Here is a 13,765-nt window from a genome sequence, read left to right as displayed (position 1 = left end):
TCAAACATCGTGTCATAATGCTGATTGTAAACATGACCCCAAGGCATGCAGAAAAGTCTAAGCTGGGAGCCCTCCATCTGACACAAATTCTAAAGAAATACACACTCTTTTTAAAGAAAACTTAATATATTTTGAAAGGCTTAAGCTGGAAGTTAGAAGAGCTGGGTTCTAGTCTTGGTTCTTACAATAATTCAACAAAGCCAGCCAGAGGAGGTCACCCAGGATCCTTGAACATTTCTTCTTGAGCATTATTTCTTAAAATAATGGGGTTTTACCAATGAGATCTCTAAGTCCCCTTTGAGTTAAAGCTCTGTGATTCCATCTGTAAAATTCACTTAATATAACAGCTCATTCCCCAGTGAGGGATAAATGAGGTGTTACCGGGTTGCCTTGTAAGTTTCATGCACACGTTTCATCTCCTTCAACTAGAAGGTGGGTTCTTGGAGGGCTGGAATGTGTCTTGCGTCTGGCACCCAGCACATGTCAATAACTGTTGAGTTGACTGTAAGAGTGGATGAAGGAATGGATCCTATCATTCCTGATACGATGTTAAAGGATAAGGACTGAGGAATTAGAAAGATCTGGGGGTGCCTGGGTGACTCAGTCAGCTGAGTGTCTGACTCTTGATTTCGGCTCAGGTCACAATCTCAGGATTGTGGGACAGAGCCCTTGTGGAGCCCCATGATGGAGCTCTGTGCTCGGAAGGGAGTCTGCCTCGCTTCCTCTCTCTCTGCTCCTGCTCTCTCCCTCCCTCTCAAATAAATAAATAAATAAATTTTAAAAAGAGAAAGATCTGAATTTTAATATAGCTTCACTTTGAGCCTCATTTTCCAAGTTTATAAAATGGGAGCAATAATGCCAACCTGTATGTTGGTTGTTTTTGGTTGATTATTATTACAAAGTTAAGTGCTTTTATTGAAAGGAAGGCAAAAGAGGGACTATATAAAGCCTTAAGGGGGGGCAGTTAGCTCCTTAATTGGGCCAGTGGCAGTTGCGTGCATGTACCTGCATCCACTCAAGAAGCATTTTTGAGGTGCTGTAAGTGCAGAGCATGACGATGTTAATCACCAAAAAGAGACCATCAGAAAGAATACTTAACACGTGCCTAAATACACTTTGTGCCCAGCACCTTCCTGCACTAGCTATGGGAGGTAGGAATTGCTCTTCCCATAGTGAAGGTAGGAAAGCAATGTTCAGAGAGGTTAAATAACCCACTGAAGGTCAAACGAATGGCAGAAGTGCTAGTAGATGTCATAAGATCAGAGGGTTTAACGAACTACACTGAAAATGTTAAGAAAAAACTTGAGTAATGCAACGGTCACCGTGCTACTGACAACCACAGAATAGAATGAGAAGTGGGTGGGGAAGGAGAAGAGGCCCCCTTCCCTCATCACAGCACACAGGTCAAAGTCAAAGTGGGGTGGATTTAGAAGGAAGAGAGTGATGGAAAACTACTATACCTTTTCATTCAAATGCAAAAAAAGAGTTTAAGGAACTTAATTAGAAAAGGACATTGTAAAGAATCCTTCATAAATACTTCCCTTCTTAATGAAAACATCGAATTATTTCTCATTATTGTCATTTTAAAATACTGGGTTGGAAATGTGTTCTAGGCACCTGTGATGTTACTGTTCTCTCACTATTAATGGACCGACAGAAGAGCCTCTGGTGCATTGGGGAGGTGACCCCAGGCTCAGACAGCTGGGTAAGGAAAGGTGGTTCAACTGGGCACTGGCTCCTTTAGCACAAAGAGATCTGGGTATATTCAGGTCACGGTTTCCAGCCTGCAGAATCTAGAGGTTAGGGGGGATTGAACTATAAATACCTGGTCCTTTCCATTTCCAATGCCAGCCAGTATTGCCCAGAGTGTTTCTGTTTTTTCCTGAGCATAAGTCCTGTGAGTTCCTAAGAGGGTTCTATGGTCAAAAAGGTTTGGTAAATCCTCCATATCATCTCCTGTCTTTAGAGAAACATAGTGCATAGAACCAAAGGAATGCCTCTAAGGACTTCTGCAGAAAGACATCTCTGTAACCTGAACATTTTCCAATTTTTTGGTCTGTGGAACCCCTCTTTCAAATAGCACCTATTAACATCCTGCAGAGCTGGTCCTCTACAAGATGCTTTTGAAGATCATCCCATCTGGGTTATTTCAACCACCTCCAGGCTCACTTCTCAACAATCCATCATCCCCTGATTATCAAGTGAACTTGCTAGTAGGAAATCTGACCATGTTTTACCCTTTGCATGGCTCCACACTATCTATGGAGTCAAGTGTGAACTCTTCAGCCTGACATTCAAGATCCTCCCTCATGCAGCTTTTTTTTTTTTTTTAAATTTATTTATTTGACAGACAGATCACAAGTGGGCAGAGATACAGGCAGAGACAGGGGGAAGCAGGATCCCCGCTGAGCAGAGAGCCTGATGTGGGGCTTGATCCCAGAACCCTGGGATCATGATCTGAGCTGAAGGCAGAGGCTTTAACCCACTGAGCCACGTAGGCACCCCCTTCATGCAGCTTTAAATGACAATCCTGGGCGACTCCTTTTTATCATCGATCTTCTGGCCCCCTTACATTCATCCTAGGTGCCAGTCTTCTTCTTTTTTTCTTTTTTAAACTTTTTATTGGAAATAATTTTAGACTCATTGACAAGTTGCAAAAATAGTACAAAAGTTCTTATGTATCTTCCTCCTAGCATCTCCCCATGATCACGCCCAGCCTTTTCTCAATGAAACTCATCATTTCCTATACCTTGGATTACTACTCATGATTATCTGTCATTACGGGCCCAGGCCATGTCTTATTCATCTGTTCATCTCTCCCAGAGCGTGGCACTAGGAATAGATCAGTAAGGCATAAGCTTAGTGCTTTCCAGACTTTTGCATTTCATGGTAAAGTTAAACAAAATGCCAAAAACAAAAATAATGCAATCTCCTCATCATCACTTCACTGAAAAAGGGGTATTTCAGTTGAAAGGGGTATTTTAGTCGGAAGGACAACGTCAGGATAAGAGATGATCCTGATGCAAACTCCGTACATCATTCTGATGATCTCTTTTGGTGCAAGCAGAACCCTTGTGGACAAGTACAACGGACTATAATCTGGAGACCATCTCAGCTAAAAAGAGGCATGGCAGAGGGACCCACGGAAGGTCACCCTTGCTTCCTAGGACTGTCAGCTCAGCAGGGAGGGGCTGGGGGACTTCCATAACAAATGTAGCTCCAACCACGCCTGGAAGACAAGTACTGATAGCATTGTCACACAAGAATTGCCTTAGTTTTTACGGCAGGAACAGAAGTGTTTGGGGCTAATTAAGCACAGGATTCACATTGAAACCTGAAAGTCCATTTGGAATTCCCAAGTCTCTCTTCCGGCATTAACACCTTTTCACCGGCTAGGTGGTAAACACATTTCTGAGCACATTCGTCTCTCATCCTGGGCCTGGATTCCACATGGCTGCCGTGACTTTCTAGGAGTAGATAAGGGGAAAGGAAATCACACATTTCCATGGCCTCCCGCCGTTTCCTTTCTCCTTCTCTGCTTTGTCAGCTGGAACGGAGATGAATTTTCCTGCAACACTCAGTCTCCAGAGAAACACTTCTCTTTCCACATACGGCTGAGCTTTTCACGAGGTTTAAGAAGACAGAATGATCTTCCTCTGACGCAGAGCTGACCATATCACGCCTCCTCCATGGCTCGCACTGCCTAATGGAATTATGCTCAAACTTTCAGCATGGTCTCCTCTGCCCTTCACAAGCTGCCCCACGGACCTTTCTGGCTTCTCACACGGGAAGGAGGAGTGTGGTATTAGCCATTTCATAACAATGTCTTGCTCTTTGGTCCCTTGGTGTCTTTGTCCACCATGCTCTCTGGACCTGGGAAACCTTTCCCAGCCCAGTCTGCTTGGAGAACTCACATTTCTCCTGCAGGGATCAGTATATGTGCTGGTTCCTGATGGCGGCCTTCTTCACTGTGTCCCTACCTCAAGACAGAATGAATCTCTCTTCCCTCTGTTCCCCCTGGCATCCTGCGCTATCAGTAAAATGGGTTAATAACTACCTACCCATTGAGTTGTAAGGTTTAAACGTAAACATACAGAAAGCATTTAGAACATTCCATAGCACTTACAAACCTGTCAATGTTATGGTTGCTGCTGCCACTGTTGTTACTGAAAACAATGATTCAAAAAATCTGCTCCTGTGTTATGCCCTGCTAGGTTATGAGCTCATGGAGAACAGAGACTATGTTCTTCTAAATCTCTTATCCCTGGCACCCAGCACATTGTCAGGTATACTAGGGGTGAAATAAGTTAACTTTTAAGAAATTAACTTTCTTTTGACTCTCAAGTAAGAATGTTTTCACTAGAAAATGTATACTGGAGAAAAGTACAAAGGAAAAAACCAAAAATCTATCGTAGCCACAGCACCCAATAATATCACTGTTAATGTGCCCTTCTAGTCTTTGCTAATACATACTTATACATACATGTATTTATCAAATTTGGTTCTTACTATAAACACAGATTTCTATCTCAATTTCTTTCCATTTAACATATACAATTAGAGGGTTTTTTTTTCTTATCTTTAAATATTATTTGAACACATGATTTTAACAACAATTTAAAAGATCATTGTATGGACAGGAGAAAATGTTATTTTACCAACTTTCTATTATTGGACATCCAAGCCATTTCTAGTTTTTCTGCTTTTGAATATTTCTTGAGTTGAGTTGTAAACTCTACCAAGGGGTAGACTAAGTCCCAGATTAAGCAGAAGACCTCCCTGCCCCATAATCTTCACCCTTAGGAGAGGCGGTCTGAGCTAGGAAAAGCAAAGGACAAATCCCTCTTTCCTAGAGCTGACTGAAGAGTCTCTTGGAGGGACTAGCAGACATGCACGGCTGAGCTCACTCAAGAGGGTGACCTGAGTGTGGGCTCTGACTGGTCAGTCTGTCCCCCTTCCCCCACTCCATTCTTGGTCCATTAACATTCCTCCTGGGGGATGGCAGCTCCAAAGGACAAACAGCCATTGTTGGGACTCCAGGGCCCTGAGAATGGGCCCTGTAACCTGAGCCCCACCAGCTTTGATACGGTTGGGCAGGTCACCCTGGGGACACCCTGGTGACAGACGAAAGTGCATCTCAGAGCCCTGGATTGTGTTTCCAGGGCACAGGTGTGGGGGGATTATGTTTCTGACAAGCGGAGCACTTACCCCAATCTCTACAGCTGCTTTCTCTTCTCCCTCTGGCCCTACGCCTACCAGAAATAGCACCCTCGAGCCATTCTCTGCTAAAGCCGAGAGCTGTTTCTGCCTGAGCTACTGTGCCTTAAGAGTTACCAAAAGAACCTGACAAATTGCCTCACTTTGTTAAGTGAACGAGTGAACAAACATCCTGAACTCTGAATACCTGGGCAGGCGTGTCCCCTCCAACCAATGGCACCGCCAAGCTCTTCCTGGGAGCCCTGCCTGCGGTGGGCGTGGAGACCATGAACTCTCAAGCTGGCCACTATAGGCTGGTCACCTGCTAGCAGCCAGACCTTATCTCTCTCAGCCTCAGCTGCCCCACCCTTGAAAAGGGAACAATGATGGCATGAGGGACATGCCAAGGGACACAAAGCGCTTACAGGTGCCTCGCAAAGGTACTCCCGTAGGAAAGGACAGAGCTGGGAAAAGGGCCAGGTGTGTTGGAGGGACAGAGAAGATGACCCACTGGGGACCCGAAGATTGGCCTATGTGGGAGGGCCAAGGCGCCTGTGTCCAGCACACATAGGACCAGGAGTGTCCAATGGGACAGGTCTTGACTTGAAAGTCACCCGGTCTCGGGCTGGGAGGCAGAAAGGCAGAGCCCTGGCAGGACGCCAGTTGGGACCCCCCTGGAAGCAGGTGCGGGGACAGGGCAGACAGGAAAGCTAGACCACGTGGCTCTTGGTGCCCATCCCAGTGTGTTGTCCAATCTAGAACAGGCTCTCCCTTCAGCTGTTGCCTCATGAAGCTGCCCCTGGTACAGGCAGGGGAATGACTCTAAAGATCGCAGATGGCACTCTTGGCCTGTCTAACAAGATTTCTTCCGTGTAGAATCCAGCACTTTCTGAGCATCTACCATGTGCCAGGCACTGTGCTGATGCTCTCACACACATGATCTCACTGGATTCTGCGACAGCCATGAGAAGCAGCTATTCCTAAGCCTGAGCGGTGGTGAGACTCGGGGTGATGAGGTCTTTTAAACATGGAGAAGCGCGGTGTAAGACACACTGAGGACAGACTGGAGAACCAGCTGGCTAGCCTTCCCCTAGTGCAAAGGCTGATCTGCCTCCCCCTCTCAGATCCCTTATCTGCTCACAAGTGCAAGCCCTGTGTGTGGTACGGGCGCCTGGCATCGGTTCTCAGGACCCTGTGGGCAAGAGGACTGTGGACAAGAGGACTGACTCGATAAACATTGCTTCGCATTTATCATACGCCAACACCCGGCTCAGCTTTTTAACAGTACTGCCTGACTCAGTCCTGCCAACTGCCCCCCACCCCCGAGGTAAGAATTCTTACCCCTATTTTGCAAGCCTCGGAGTGGGAGATGGATGGATCAGTGCTATGTGGCTACGGACTGGAGAAGCGGTGATTCCAGGCTGGTTCTGGCTGATCCCAAAGCCCATGCCCTTCCTCCAGGGGGGCCGTCTTTCCGAGACGGTCCCCACAGGGCGAAAGGTGTCATGGGAACACTGACCAGACCTTCAAACCCGATGAAATGCCTCAGGAGCTGTCAGGAGATGTGAGGGTCTCTTTGGGATAGTCTCTTTCTCCCCACCCCAGGAATGTGCATCTGACCCCAATCCCAGAGCAGGGGGCTTAGGTAAAGCCCCTTACAGGTGTGTACCTCTCAGACAACAAACATGCACCCGTTCCCAGTCCCCAGGCGACAGCCCCGGAGCTGGGGCCGGAGTCCCAGAGGAAGGGGATGATTTCACTCTCCAACTTTTAGGCAGTTTTTTTTTGGTCCTGGAAGAGGCACATTTTGAAGGGCCTTGACTCTTGAAAGAAGGGACACATAAAAAGAAGGGAACCTGGTGTGGGGTGAGGGCTTGGGAATGGTTGTGAGAACAGAGTGGGATCCCCAGAAATGCAGATTGGAAATGTTTAACCCAACCTGCCAGTGGGTAGGAAGTAAGCCCAACCCCCGTTCAAACCTCATCTGCCCCCTTTTATATGGTACTTCCTCGGCTTTCACAGGAGAAATACACATTCAGCTAACACACCATTTAACACTTAATTGCCTGCATAAATTCTCACCTGTCCAGAGGGACAGCGATTTTCAAGGCATATTTGAAAATCTTTTTTTTTTTTCCTGGTAGGAAAATATGCCTAGGTCTTTAGCGTTATTGTAGATGACCTGTTTGAAAGTCTTGACAATCCAGGTGTGCTACTTTAATGTGCAAAAATACACAGCCAAGAATCTAGATACCAAAACCGGAATAAATTAAGGGTAACAGATGGTAAGTCAATATTAGTATTCTCTCTCTCTCCGATCCTATACTTACAATGTTTCCATTTACTAAACATCTGTTTACCAAGTATTTCAATAATAACATCCTCTCTCTGCATGCAACTTTGTGGGAGAACACCTAGCACTCTCGGTACATACGACGCACCTGCCTGGCTGGAGAGCGTGCTCACGCGTGCCCACAGGGGCTGCTTCCCTACCTTCCTCATGTGCAGCGGGTATACTCACCTGTCTGAGCTCAGAGGAGCCACAAGAATAGTCTGGAGGGGCCAGCAGAGCAGGTGGTCTTATTCTCCCTTTAGAGATCAGAAGAGTGAGGGCCAAGCAGGTGGAGACTCTCCAGCACCAGTGGGGGCCGAGCTGGGATCCGAGGGGCGGGAAGCCCCGTTTTGGGTGAACAGGCTGATGCCGTGGTGACTCAAATGAAAATGCTGCACCTCCCATGAAGCAGTTTGGGGCTCTTAATCCAGACTCAGGCAGGAAAAACAAGCCACCATTTCCCACACATCGCTAGCCATGTTTGCCAGAAAAAACAGGTGCATGAAGGTTATCCCCCTTTGCCGGCTACTCGTCCAGGTACCTGGGCTCTGAACAAACCAGCCTGCCCTGTCCAAAGGAGCTCTCTTCCTCTGAAATAACAACTACAGCTTCTCCCTATCCTCAGTGTCCTCCAGGTCGGTCACACCCCTTGTGTCTTGAAGGGCTACGGTAGGAGCTTCAAAAGGGCAGAAGGCACAGTGCATTTTCAGCATCTGTTGGAAGGTCTGTGGGGCAGGGCCTCTGTCAGCTGGCTGCCCTTGGCCTGGCATTCCTGGTGCCCAAGACCAACACTCTAGAGACAGGTCTCGATATTAAGACTCTTCCTCTTCTCAGCTTCAAAATGGCTGCAGCTCTGTTCATTAAATGCTGACTATTTGGTAGGCTCTGGGCAAAGAGCTTTTCATAAGGTGTGTCAGTTCCCCACTCACCCTGCTCTGTTGGCATTACTACGTTTGACTATACAGAGGAAGTAACCGAGGCTCCAAATGGATTTTTAGCCCGCCTGGGGGCACAAGGCCAGTAAGTGGCAGAGCCTGGATTTTGAGCTGGACCTAACTGACTTCAAACTCTACCCTCCATTTTACCCAAAATTCTTAATCAGAGGACAAAATGAAATTCTTTCCCTATGTTTTTCTATGTGATTTGTCTACCACTGAGAACTGCACTTCGATTACCTTTTAGATAAAAATAGTAATTTTGGGTAAGCTTTTCTTCATGATCAAAAAAGACAACTAGTCTCCATAGATCCCACTGTATTTGAGATACTCAGATATGATCAATAAGACAATATTTACACAGTGTCACTGTGTGTCCAGTCTCCATGCGCTCCATGACCACACACCCGTATAGACTGAGCAACCCTGCAGTTAATATTGTTTATAAATTAGCAAGAGTCTGAAGCTCAGGGAGTGAAACCAATTTGCCCAAGGACATACAGCTTTAGGGCTCAGACTTAGAAGGCAGGACTCCCCGACCACAGTGCAACCCTTCTAACCATAGATTGCCACAGCTTCTGTTTGATTGGATTGTGGTCTCGGCTGGAGATGGGGATGGGGTGGGGGCTTTTAGGGTTCTGGGCAAGGCTGGAAAAGGCAGGAGATGGGAAAAGGTCTCATTCTAAAATGCTGCCTTGCCAGAAAGCTTTAAAGCAGGAAAGTTTGCTTTTCCAAGCTGGAGGAGTTTTTCGTTTCAGCTCACGCTGAATTGCTCTGTGCTCTACCTATAAACCTCCGACAGGGAGGGTGCGGGGCAAGGCTGGCCCAGCATTAACTATAGCTGTACCTCTGTAAAGCTAGAGTTACCGGGATCACTTCTGGTGCCAAGGCAGTTTAACAACTATGAATGCACATAATTTGTTCCAGTTGTCCTGCCTCGGCCCAAAAGGGCCATTTCTGGGGTGGGGCTCGGCACACTTCTGGCAATGTGGTTCCCATTATGGGCTCCAGCGCCTCGACCAAGTCCCCTCCACGCCCGGAAGGGCCTGTTTTATCGCAACGGCTGAACTTCAATCCTGTGTAAAGGTTCACAGGGTTTCAGTGTTCTGCAGCCCCCAAGGGGGTAGAGGTGGGATGACGCTACGCAGTGCACCCATGCCTTGCCCATCCCACAAAATCTTTCCAAAAACTCAGCTACTTTGTCCAGTCTCTCTTCAGCCCAAGCAACATCTCTCCTGCTTTTTACTGGAACTCTTGCAAGCCTAGAGAAAAGTCAAAATAATAGTTCCAAAACATCGATATACCTCTCACCCAAATCTGTCAATTATTAATAGGTTGCCATATTGTTTTATTTTATTATCTTTCTCTACAAAATTTTTTTTCTGGCCATTTGAAAGACATTTGTTGACATTAGGACACCTCCTACTTCAGCAGGCTACTCTTGGGAATAAGGACATGCCCCCGTCCAACCACAAAATCATCATGATCACAACTAAGAAATTGAACAATTATTTCACAATATCACCTAACACACACATATATACACCATATTTAAAAATTTCCCCAATTCATCCCCAAATGTCTTCTGTATAGCCTTAAAAGAAACTTAGGATCCATTCAGGTTTTGAATGTTGCTTGAATATGGCTGCTGTATTTAGAAGACATGAACAGACATTTCTGCAAAATAGACATCCAAATGGCCAGGATTCCCAGGAAAAAGTGCTCAACATCACTCGGCATCAGGGAAATACATATCAAAACCACAGTGAGATATCACCTCACACCAGTCAGAATGGCTAAAATTAACAAGTCAGGGAATGACAGATGTTGGCAAGGATGCAGAGAAAGGGGATCCCTCTTACACTGTTGGTGGGAATGCAAGCTGCTGCAGCCACTCTGGAAAACAGCATGGAGGTTCCTCAAAAGGTTGAAAATAGAGCTACCCCATTACCCAGCAATTCCACTACTGGTATTTACCCCAAAGGTACAAGTGTAGAGATCCGAAGGGGCACATGCACCCAAATGTTTATAGTAGCAGCATCCACAATAGCCAAACTATATATAATGGAATACTATGCAGCCATCAAAAAATGAAATCTTGCCATTTGCAATGATATGGATGAGACTAGAGTGAAATAAGTCAGTCAGAGAAAGACAATTATCATGATCTCACTCATAAGTAGAATTTAAGAAACAAAACAGAGAAGCATGGGGAAGGGAAGGAAAAATAAAACAAGATAAAATCAGAGAGGGCAACAAACCATAAGAGACTCTTAATCATAGAAAACAAACTGAGGGCTGCTGGAGGGGAGGGGAGTGTGGGGATGGGCTAACTGGGTGATGGGCATTAAGGTGACCATGTGATGTAATGAGCACTGGGTGTTATTTAAGACTGATGAATCACTGCCCTCTACCTCTAAAACAATAGTACACTCTATGTTAATAAACTGAATTTGAGTAAAATTCAAAAAAAGAATGTGGCTGCTATATTTATTTAGTCTCTTTTAATCTAGAAGAAACTTCTACAGTTTCTAGAAGAAACTGTTAGCACTCCTGATTCCTCTTTTTCATGACACTGACCTTTTGGAAAAGTCTAGGCCACCTGCCGCATAGACTGTCCCTATATACAGAGTCTTCTTTGTTTTCTCATGGCTAGACTCAGACTCACATTTTGAGCAAGCACATCTCCCATGTGATGGAATGTACTTGTTCTTGCTTTATATTACTGACCACTAAGTGGTCACACGGGAGACGACTCCTCATCTCCCCACCATAAAGAACCTTCTCCTGTTGTAATCAGTACTCTGGGATGCAAATCCCATTCTCTTAGATTCAGTTATCCAAACTGTTTCTGCCTTCTCACCTCCTATCTGTCCTTCTATTCTAGCCCCCACACCCCGAATATGGCCTCACCATGGTCACCAATGACCATCAAGATGCCAAAGCCACGAGGTACTCTCCACATCTGCATCATCGAGCTCTCAAAGACTGGGTGTAAGAGCTCGGCCCCTCCTCGGGGGCAGGATTCACATGAGTGTTCGCAGCCCTATCACAGTGGTTGGCACACAGCAGGTGGTCCAGGGATCTTTGTAGAAAGAAGAAGTGACTATGTCCCTTGAGAGAAAGTCAGGAGGGCCTGGTTTCAAATCGATCTCAGCCATTCATCATTTAAGGAATGGGTTGACTTAAATCTGTGGTTTTCAGAACTTCGAGAAAACTGTGTAGCCCCTGAAGTGTACTTTCAATAGGATCTTATGGAGAGGCAAGTGTAGGAAACTGAGAAGATGGGGCTGCTTTGGTTGAAGCGGGCACTGAAGGCAAGTGGTGTGCCCCATGGGAGTGGGGGCCCGGGGAAGCCCTGGAGAGGCTCAAGCAGGAGGAGAAGGGGCATACTCTCGTGGGTCCTGACTGCCAGCCTGCGAAGTCTGAACTGCAATCTGTAGCATTAGTTTTCATTAGTAAAAGGTGAGTTGGGAGCTCACTGTCACAGGTCACTGTGGGAACATGCCTCGGGGGAGAGGGAAGAGCAGAGCAGGAGAACACAGTGCAGGGTCGGCACAGGGTGGAGGCAGGAGGTCAGGAATTATCCCTTGTCCTCTCTGTGTCTCTGTCCCCTCCTCTGAAGTCCTTTGTTTATCAAATGCTCTTTGAGTCCTTCTCTTCCTTTATATCCATGTGTCCCTCCTGGCCAGGAGGGGAGCAGCGTGTCACTAGATGAAGAGCAGGGTTAGCAGGGAGTGGAGAGGCAGGGGCCCCCCGTGCTTGGAGGGGCTCAGGCTTTTTGCTGAGTGATTCGATGACCTGAGAAGCCTGTCCATTGTCCAGGCTTTAAAGGGCCACTGCCCCTTACCATTAACCCAACTCAAGACAAAGGCCATCACCAGCTCAGACAAATAAGCTGCTTAGCCAGACCTCATGCATCATCTTGTCACCCACCCTGGGGCCCAACGGGGGAATCTTAGAAGAGCTAAGCACTGGAGTGCGACTCAGCGGTTTCCATTGAGGGGGACTGTGGCCCGGGGCTAGGGACAACCACCACAGTGTGCACACAGCCTCCTCTTCAAGGCCGGGCGGGAGGTGGGCGGGAGGTGGAGGGGGATGGCGGGAGATCTCTGATCTGTCAGGGAGGTTCTCTGAGACCTTTGGCTTCCCGGACATTGTCCAGAAAGGGGGATCATGGCTGTTGGCGGAGGGAAGGTGGCCTTCGGGGGTGAGCTGAGCCTGGGCTGAGGAGCCAGGCACACCGGGGATACAAAGTGCCACTTGCTATCTGTGTGACCTTGGTCAAGTTATTAGACCTTTCTGAGGCTTGGTTGGGTCACGCAATAACCAGAATACAGACAACAATAACAATAGCATCCATTTAAGTCTTTATAACAGTGCTGTACTTTGCTGTGTACCTCATAACATTATTTCACACCGAATTCTAACGATGCGTGTGAAGCAGGCATTACTATCATCCCTGTTCTATACATGAGGTAAAATGGAAACTCAGAACTTAAATCATTTGCTAAAGGTCTCAGCTAGTAGTGGCAGAGCCAAAAATCAGACCCACACTCTCAAGTCTTCTGCTCTTGAGTCCCCCAGTCACACAGACACACAGGAGGGAAAGGTGAAGCACTTAGCACAGCACCCGGCTCCCTGTAAGTGGGAGGGAATGGGGTGTGCCCTTCTGTCACCTAATCCAAAGGTGTGTCAGGCCTTTCTCAGTTCCTGAGGCTGTACCTGCCACTCTCTTTGCACGAGCTCTGGGCAGCACAGATTGCCCAGAAGGACCAACTGCCTTCAGTCCACACCGCTTGCTACATTTCCACCTCAAACCCTGGGGAAACCCAGGCTTCTCAAGAGGGCTGCTGCAGGAGATGGGGGAGGGGGAGAGGAGGAAACGGGCCCCTGCCATGCCAGCAACTTCCTGCCCCCTGCAGCAGACCTGGACGTTCCCTCTACCTGTCCCCCATGCACCTGCCACGCATGGAGAGCACAGACGATGTACGGTCCCAACTCTCTAGCACATGACCCCACGCAGAGCACACCCCTGGAAAAGTCTGCTTAATGAATGAACGAATGAGTGAGGAAATAAATGCTTCCAAACCCCACAATTAGGCTGGGAGTATCTGGTTGCAGGCAAATAACTGACGTGCAAAGCGCGACCGTCCCAGCTCCTTACACCTTCCTCAGCTGCTGGAGCAGTTGTGACTAGGTACCACGGCCCGGCTGGCTAAACGGCCCTCATTGATTTCTCACCGTTCGGGAGTCTGGAAAGCCCAAGATCAAGTTCTGACAGGGTTCGGTGTCTGGGGAG

The 13,765-nt window shown here is 47.3% G+C and overlaps 1 protein-coding gene across 1 annotated transcript in view; it reads right to left on the bottom strand.

The window, feature by feature from the left end:
• The window catches only part of TENM4 (teneurin transmembrane protein 4), a 753,030-nt gene that overhangs the window by 256,182 nt on the left and 483,083 nt on the right, over positions 1–13,765 (bottom strand). The gene's annotated exons all lie outside the window — the stretch shown is intronic.

The sequence above is a fragment of the Mustela nivalis genome, assembly GCF_964662115.1.
Source record: "Mustela nivalis genome assembly, chromosome: 9".
NCBI lineage: Eukaryota > Metazoa > Chordata > Mammalia > Carnivora > Mustelidae > Mustela > Mustela nivalis.
The sequence above is the reverse complement of the archived record's forward strand: the minus strand, read 5'-3'. Positions and strand labels throughout refer to the sequence as shown.